The 8,418-nt window shown below is 42.3% G+C and overlaps 1 pseudogene; it reads right to left on the minus strand.

Moving 5' to 3' along the window:
• Positions 1 to 3,729: 3,729 nt before the first annotated feature.
• On the minus strand, positions 3,730 to 7,414 carry LOC136502734 (disease resistance protein RGA5-like; annotated as a pseudogene).
• Between the last annotated feature and the right edge of the window lie 1,004 nt (positions 7,415 to 8,418).

An 8,418-nucleotide genomic window follows, 5' to 3' on the forward strand; every position in this document is an offset into this window, starting at 1 on the left:
GCTTAGCAGCTTGGGAACGGGAACATGGCTCACATTCCCGTTCCCATGTTCTACGTTCTGGGAATGTCTACGTTCCGGGAACGCGAATGTTCCCGTTCCCACGTTATATAATGATATCCGAAGTTCCCGTTCCGTTCCAGAAATAGGAACATAGCTGCTAAGGCCTAAAGCACGCCTCCCTCTAGACCCCGGCCCGCCTCCACCATGGTCGGAATCGGCTTAGCCCTGCCACCCCCTACGGCGATTTTGAAGAAGGGCTGGGATGGAAATAAAAACTTTTATCTGGGTTCAGTTCCAAGGCTATAGACTCACAAACAATGCTACACATTTTGAGAAAAGTGCAGGTTCCCAGTGTTCTTTCTTTTTCTGTTAATCTTTTTCTTTTATATGCATAAATCGGTGTTATTTTGGACTATTATACGTTGCATCTTGATGGAACCATATTTCTGTCTCCAACTTTAAAAATATTTCCATCATTGCCTTCATATCATCGTAAGAACCATCATTGTAACGAACCAAAAGAGGTATCATGGTACATAGGTCCTTTAACATCTAGGACAGATAATCTATCAGAAATAATTAAGACAACCAAACGTCCAGCTTATTAAGACAGCTCATTGTAACGAACCAAAAGAGGTATCATGGTACATAAGTCCTTTAACATCTAGGACAGATAATCTATCAGAAATAATTAAGACAACCAAACGTCCAGCTTATTAAGACAGCTGATTCTCCATATCATGGCATATTAGGGGCCCGTTTGTTTCCACTTCTCCTGGCCACGCTTGGATTATAATCTAAGCGAAGATTTTCTCGCTTCTCGCTTTTCGCTTCTCGTAGTTTAAATCTCTGTAGCGGCTTGCCACATAAGCGAGAATCGGTGGAAATAAGCAAAGCGTTTGGCGGGATTCTCGCTTATTTCCACCGACAAGCCGCTTATAAGCGGAAACAAACGGGGCCTAGATAATCGTGCTCAGCTTATAAGCGAGACTTAGAAAAGCTACGGAGGCATGCACCAGCACAAGCACTGGGTGCGCTTATTATAGCGCTGCCGCTGCTGCAGCAGGAGGCATGTCTTGAGTAGCTACAGTACCGAATAGGGAAAAATTGCAACCACAGCGGCAGCCACAAACACAAACAGACAGCCGATCAGAGCCAGTATTGACCCGTCCATGTGTTTTTTTTTAAGAAAAACATAGGTGCGCCCAGCTTTTGAAGTCATGCTGCAACAAAATGGTATATAAATATATTTTGAGGAAACAGGAGAGGCCGAGGCCCCTACTGAAATGGTATATAAATATTAACATGTCGTCACCTATGAATGAAGCCAACCCTAAATAAAAAGTTTGTGGATGGCGAAAACGGTCGGTTGCCTCGCCGTCGGGCGCACACGCAAGCAAGCCAAGAGAAACTGTGTGGAGTAGATCCCGAGCTCTCCCGGGCTTAGAGAAACACCGGACCGGATGGTCATGACCTAGGGCGTGTCGGTTAATTTGACCCTGCAATTGACAAGGTGAGAAAATTGATCAATAATTTAAGGTGAAACATGCCGGTGGTTATTCCGGACAGTTCTAAATGTGCGGCTAGATAGCCAATGAGATAAGGCTATCGACTAGAGAGTCGATATCCAGCATGTTCATGATACATGATAAGTAAAATAAGTATATCAGCAATTATCAGTTATTCAATCGTATAGATCTTAAGAGCCAATGATCATGAGAGCATGTAAAGGTGTGATGGATAAAAGTGAAAGCATCTTTATTAATTGAGAAACATACTAGCTTTTGACCAGGATAAAAACGAGTACAAATACATGAATAGCCAGTGTATTCTCAATAAGTAGGCCATCGGCTAAAACAGCCGATTCCAGTGGAAGTAAGCTCATAACATGCAAACACTCAATCATTAAACATGGACAGATCCATAAACCTATCAGATCTAACCTATTATCTCTAACAGTGGGGTTCGACTGGATCGATGACAGCTATAATAAAGATAATAAATTAAACCTTCAAACAATATGAGTCTATTCATATTTAACGGAATCATGAAAGCATGTTACGATCGTGAAAGCACGAGCGATCGGCTAAATAGCCGATGTGAACATAGCATGCAGCGAGAGGCTTGTTTGACCATAAGCAAGCCTTACTACTTGATAATTTTCAATCTATAGTGCTAATAGTGGAGGTCGACCGGATCGATGGCAGCCATAATAGCAGTTCTAGATCAGATCCCATCAACTAGCAAGCTTACTTAAGATCAAACACGCCCTGACCACATGCTATCTTTGATCAAGATTGAGACAAAATAGCTGATCTAGCCGAAACCATCGTCAAAGTGAGATCTAAGCAGGAAAAAGCAACAAGACGATGATTTAAAGAGATATAAAGCCGATATGTTTTAATCTTAATCAGGTAAAGGGTGATATTGTTATAAATAGTAAGAATACTAATTATAATAAGATCGATAACTAGCAAATCTATTAAAAACAGCAACGAAACCCTACCAATCTTAATAGATTTAACCAATAACTAATCCGTATCAAAATTTGTATGAGATCAAGCCGAACCGATGCAACCTTACAAATTTTGATAAGAATCAAGGGATAACTTGTATCAGAGATTGTAAGAGATTTGAGCCGGACCGATGCAACCTTACAATAACTAATGATAACTAACTTATACAAAGCTTACAAGAGATCGAGCTGGACCGATGCAACCTTATAAACAAAGTATAAGTCGTGACAGATACTCACAAACAAACAAGAGATCGGACCTAACCGATGCAGCCCTGCTTGCCCGAAAAACTCGTCGAGATCTACTCTACTCCTACTTCTAAGGGGTGGCGTAAGCCGAAAAGTAAAGGTACTGGTGTGATTGATCGATGAGAGATGTCTATTACAATAGCCAGGTTCTAATATTTATACCCGAGGCTTGACTACGAGTCCTGGTTGAACAAGACTGGTTTCAAAATTCATAAAAAAAGATGAACATTCTAAATTAAGATAACTTACACTCTAATTTTTTCCTTCTACAGAGTCCACCATGCTTTTCTGCTCCAGGTTGCCGTCATCTTCTATTGGCACAGCCCATTGTTGAAACGGCGACATCATGGAATGCAGCCGATCCTGATGCCCTTTTAGCTAGCTAATCCTGAAGACACTACAGTTTTCCCTAACAAATTATGAAAGCCAAGAGCGCTACACTGACCCAAATTTTGGTGTCAACAAAGTTTGTATATAGGGCCACTCCCTACTTGATGTGTACGAGTTTATTGATGTTTATTACCACTTATGTACAAGAAGTAAATTTAAATAAATAACATGTTTGCTACAAATTTTTAGCCACTTGTGGCATTCCCAGTTCTACACTTCTAGCGTCATCACTTTCTTTTAGAAGAAAATTGCATGTGGTGCCATTTCATAATTTATATATGAAATTGTGTTTCAAAAACTGGAAGTTATTTTTCGCGGAATTACACCAATGATGCTGCTAGCTACCTTCTCACTCATACATAAATGGAACTGCAATAATAGTATTCGTTGGTATAGTCATTAGAATTTAATAAGCATGCTTGCATTCGCTACGACTAGAGATTCGCGTAATACAACAGTGTCTTCAATATGCACCATCGTGATTGATGATAGCTAGTAGCTAATCATCCTACTTGATGATAGAATGGAACACGATGGTGATGAAACACTGATAGGTTCCTTATTTCCCAACCCCACTAGTATGGCAGTAGGCCCTCGCAACACTTCGTTTTCTTGAGTGCTTTTGCTGAACCTCTTTGTCGCATGTTGTGCTGTCTTCCACCGCCAGAACCATTTCCCTCCTGTCCTCATCCTCCACTGTACTGTACTCCCTAAATCTCTCGATTTGTAGTGTAGGATGTCCCGGATGGATGTTGGCTGTGTTCCTGATGGCAGCTTCTGCAGCCTCTACTCTGCTTCTAGTGGCCATGTAACAGTCAATTGTGGCGGTGATATGCTCCAGGTTTGCAAGGTGTACAAAGTTGAACTCAAAACCTGTCTTGGATTCTGTTTCCTTTGCTCTAAAATGAAGCCGTAAACTTCGAAGCCTTGGCATAGCTTCCTGTTCAGCCACCATCCTCAGCCCATCTTCCCCATAGGACCTGAAGATAAACTCCTTAAGGTAACAGAACTGCTGGCTGCCGATACTAAGCCTTTCAGTAGGTGCTTCAAGTGAGGTCAGTATGGCATAGAGCAGCGTTGGAATGGCGCCAAGGATGCAGAGATCTTCCTGTTTTATGCAGGTAACACGGATATCAAGATGGGCAAGATTCACTAGACACTGAATTCCCTGTGGAATCCTACTAAGATAACTCTGGTTGCACAGCTTTCGCAGAAATGTAGCATTGCAGCACAATAGATCCATCAGTCTACTTGTCGAGTAATCATTAGTGTCAATCTCAAGTGACTGAAGACCGTGTTTACCCAACACAGTGAGAGATGATTCCAAAGCTTCTTGATACTTCCACATGCCATCATCACCAAGTTCACTGCTGCCGTGCAGTCTTATGTGAAGGACCCTTAAATTAGTCAAACGCCTGAGCTGCTCCAGAAATTTCACAGAGCCATACGAATAAGCATGTGACAGCATGCGTAACGATTGCAGGTTGCCAATCTGATCTGGCAGTTCTATGTTAAAATCAACTAGTAGACGCACCAGATTTTTCAAATTGCCTATGGTTGGGGGTAATTTGTCAAATTTGCTGCCATGTATGTCCAGTGTCTGTAAATACTGCAGGCCTCCAATGGTCTCTGGAAGTTCAGTAATACTATGACAACCTATTTCCAGGTACTTCAATTGCAAAGAGCTCCCAATACTTTTAATGTGGTGGTTACTAATACCAAGGTTGGCACAAGTACATCGTAGAACCAATACTCTTAAAGAATGAAATATTGGCAGATGAGGGGCTTCTTTATTTGCCACGTGGAACCTAATCAGCGAGCGAACCTGTGAGCACTTGTTCATAATCTCCTGCAGTACATCATTTTCCAAAAAGCTGGATAGGAGAGAGAGCCGGCGAATGTTGTTAGCAGAACATTTAAACACCTCCCCCTCTACCACTGTGACAAAGTTCTGCTCTGTGGAAAGTGAAATGATAAGATCAAGCACCATATCATGGAGTCGGCAGGCTCTAGCCATCCCATCATACATTATATCAATAGGTTGAATCAAGCTTCTGTTGATAAGATCATTAAAGTAGTTCTCTCCTGTTTGATCCAATGTTTGTCCAATTTCATTTGTGATGAACCCCTCAGCTATCCATCTCCATATTAGTTTTTCTCTTGCAATCTTACAGTCCTCAGGAAATATACAAAGATACAAGAAGCAGGACTTCAGATGATGTGGAAGATCATAGTAGCTAAGCAGGAGTATATCTCGAACTAGTTGTGAATGAAGTCCAGAAACCATAGAATCTCGAACTTGCTCCCATTGGTCTATATCATTTGATCTGTTAGCTAACAAACTAGCTACTGTGTTTATAGCTAGTGGCAGACCATGGCATCTTTTTATTATTGACAGAGAGACTTCTTCTAGATGAGGCGGGCAGGAGGTCTGCCTTTGAAAAACTCTGTTATAAAACAGCATTGAGGAGTCCTGGTTACTCAGAGGCTGAATGTTGTGAATATATCCTTCATAACTTGAGCAGCATGATCTGGCTACATCAGAATGTCTTGTAGTAGTAATTATTCTACTGCGTAATTTATTCTCAGGTAAAGCAGACTTCACAAATTCCCAGGCGATTGTGCTCCAGATATCATCAACAATTATTAAGTACCTATTTGAATGGCAATGGCATTAGTTTCACAAGATCAGGTAACAAATTTCCATTGCTAGTATATATGATTGTATAGACACTTAGTTAGTGCAGATCCACAACAGAATTTTAATAGATATACCACTACCTACTTATTGTAAACATTGATCATAAATTATTAAATAAATTTTATAAAGTTAGTGTTTCTGAAATATATTATTTGCAGTATACCTTCCTACAAGCACAAACAATTGTACTGTCTTTTGTATAGACTTGGTTGTGGTAGGTAAAGAGAGCAGCAGACTGATGAGGTCCTTACGTAATCCGATACAACCCCCCCCCCCCCCCCCCCCCCCCCCACCCCACACACACACACACCCTTTCTTTTTTTCTGTTCATATCATAATATTGGATATTTCTATCGAAGTAGACATGGGTATTTTTATGCTTACCTTTTATCTTGTAGATATGCTCTGACATTATTTATGAGTTGCCGCTCATCGTCTTCTGATGCATGAGTCTTACTACTACCCAGTTCTGTAAGCAGATCACGGAGTATCTTCTTTATGATGGGACTTCGCGAAACTGGTACAAAAGCTGTACAATCAAATTGACTCTTGATTTTGCGATACACTTGGTTCGCGAGAGTTGTTTTGCCGAGGCCTCCAAAACCCACAATAGACACCACTCTAAGCTGTTGTGTCGAGTCGTCTTTCATCAACCAATCCATGAGATTCTGCATAGGACCGTCGATACCAACAAGCTTCTCTGCTTCCACATACAACGCTGGCAATCGTGGATCAATCTCCACTTTGACCGCGGTGGAGATGGATTCGTCGTACTTGTATCTCAAGCGACGCTCACTCTCCTCAACCACACGAGCCTTGAGCTCGTGAATCTGGTTAGCCATCTGGAAGCCTGACCATAGCTTTTTAACCTTACCAATTATCTTCTTAACAAAATTACCTGCCTTGGCGGCGTCGCCATGGTTGAGCTTCTGCATAAACATGTCAATGCAATCTTCGATATCATAGCTTAGTTCCCGTATGTTGTCCCTCCAAACCTGTACCTGCACGTCAAGTTTCTCCGCTGCTGCCAGCTTCTCAAGCAGGGCGTTCATACTGCTGAGCTCGTTCCTCAGAAAAGCAATGTCGGACTTGGTGACTCCAAGGAGCTCATACTCCCCCTCAACCATTGCAGAGAGCTTGGCGAGCAGGGAGTTCATCACCCCTGTTGAAGCACTCGCTAGTGCCCCATCCATCTTCCAAACGACGAACAATTCTTGGCTTGCTCTGGCACTTGTCCGTCGTGAGGCAGTCAGCACTCAGCAGGGATGGATCTCACCCTGGCTGCTACGGCCACCGGATCGAGTTGGAGAACTGCTTGAGGCTCCTTGCAACAGAACTGCTTTCTGTGTTGTTGCTTTCCGGATCTGTGACGTCTCTGCAAATTGAGAAGCTGGGATTGGGATGTAAATTGCAAGGGAACGGTTTAGTATATGGTTGTGAACTTTCACCGACAGTGTGTTCTAGGCTGCTGCAATAATGGAGAAGCTTCGCGGCAGGCAGTTTCCAGCGAGACTAGTCCCGGAGACTGGACCACGGCAGGACAAGATTGCGTCGAGAAATTCTGAAATTGAACGGCAATAGCATTCAATAAAATACATAATACAACTCCTATATATGAGGACAAGAGAAGCTTGACCAACCCGTTCCCATCGTTGACTGGCTGGGCCATTTACGCGTTCCTGTGCAGATAAGTCAGCGCGTGTTTAGTTGGAGGAAATTTTGGAATTTAGCTACTGTAGCATTTTCGTTTTTATTTGGTAATTAGTGTTCAATTATAGACTAATTAGGCTCAAAACGTTTGTTTCGCAATTTCCCACAAAACTGTGTAATTAGATTTTTTTTCGTCTATATTTAATGCTCTATGCACGTATCGCAAGATTTGATGTGATGGATACTGTAACACTTTTTGGGAAGTTATTTTGGAACTAAACACGGGCTCATTCAGTCTAGTACTCATTTGACAGCGAAATCATCGGAGTTGAGCGCCACTGCTAGTCTGCTACCACGTATGCTGTTGGAGAGACGGTGGTGAAAGATTTTTTTTTTGGCCTGTTTGCTGTGCTGCAGCAGGCAGCTAGCTGCTGCTGTGTTCACCACCCATTCGGTTACAGTATTCCTTCACTAGAAACCAAAGAGCAGCAGTAGCTTAAAGCCAGCCAAACAAACAAACCTTTTTTTTAGAGAATGTGCTTAGGCGTGTATTTCATTAAGAGAAATTGGAAAAGAGTACAGCAACGACTTTGCCCGACGGCGAGTGGCCAGCAGAACAAGACGTTAACGCACCCGAAAAACAAAAAAGAGAAGGATGGCATCTTGATGAAGTGCGCAATCCATCAAAACTTTGTCAGGCGCATGGGTTATAACGCAATGGACAATTGGGTTAGCAGTTTAGCACCCAAACAAACAGACCTTGGGTTAGCACCCGGATGTTGTAAACCGTTGGTCCTTGTTATAACGCAATGGACGGGGCATGGCCATGAAACTCTATAAAAAGCACGATGCAGCTTAGCTGGACCTCGATCGTTTGGGCTTATACTACACTACTAGAGAACAGATTTTAGAA

Source organism: Miscanthus floridulus, chromosome 14 (genome assembly GCF_019320115.1).
Source record: "Miscanthus floridulus cultivar M001 chromosome 14, ASM1932011v1, whole genome shotgun sequence".
NCBI lineage: Eukaryota > Viridiplantae > Streptophyta > Magnoliopsida > Poales > Poaceae > Miscanthus > Miscanthus floridulus.